This window comes from Penaeus monodon, chromosome 34 (assembly GCF_015228065.2).
Source record: "Penaeus monodon isolate SGIC_2016 chromosome 34, NSTDA_Pmon_1, whole genome shotgun sequence".
NCBI classification, from domain to species: domain Eukaryota; kingdom Metazoa; phylum Arthropoda; class Malacostraca; order Decapoda; family Penaeidae; genus Penaeus; species Penaeus monodon.
The window spans coordinates 31684972-31685265 of record NC_051419.1 but is presented as its reverse complement, the minus strand read 5'-3'; positions in this window follow the sequence as shown (position 1 = coordinate 31685265).

Below are 294 nucleotides of genomic sequence, written 5' to 3'. Positions count from 1 at the left end.
TCGTTCCCATATCCATTAGAACGTCGGAGAGACCATTTTGTTACGCCAGATGAAATGAAACGAGTTTATATCCTACAATTGTTTTGAATGACGCAAGCCCACTGCGGGCAAAGCAGATGAAAACATCGACGGTGTTCATCAAGCTATCCCCTTTGTACAGTCTTGTCCAAGGAGCAAACGCGAAATCCTCCCTAGGACTTCTCAGCACGACAGGTCTTTTCGTTGCGAAAGCCAACTCAAACCACATCTTCATTCGGTCAGAAGGCAGCCGCTCGTTGTCTTGCAGTTTATGTG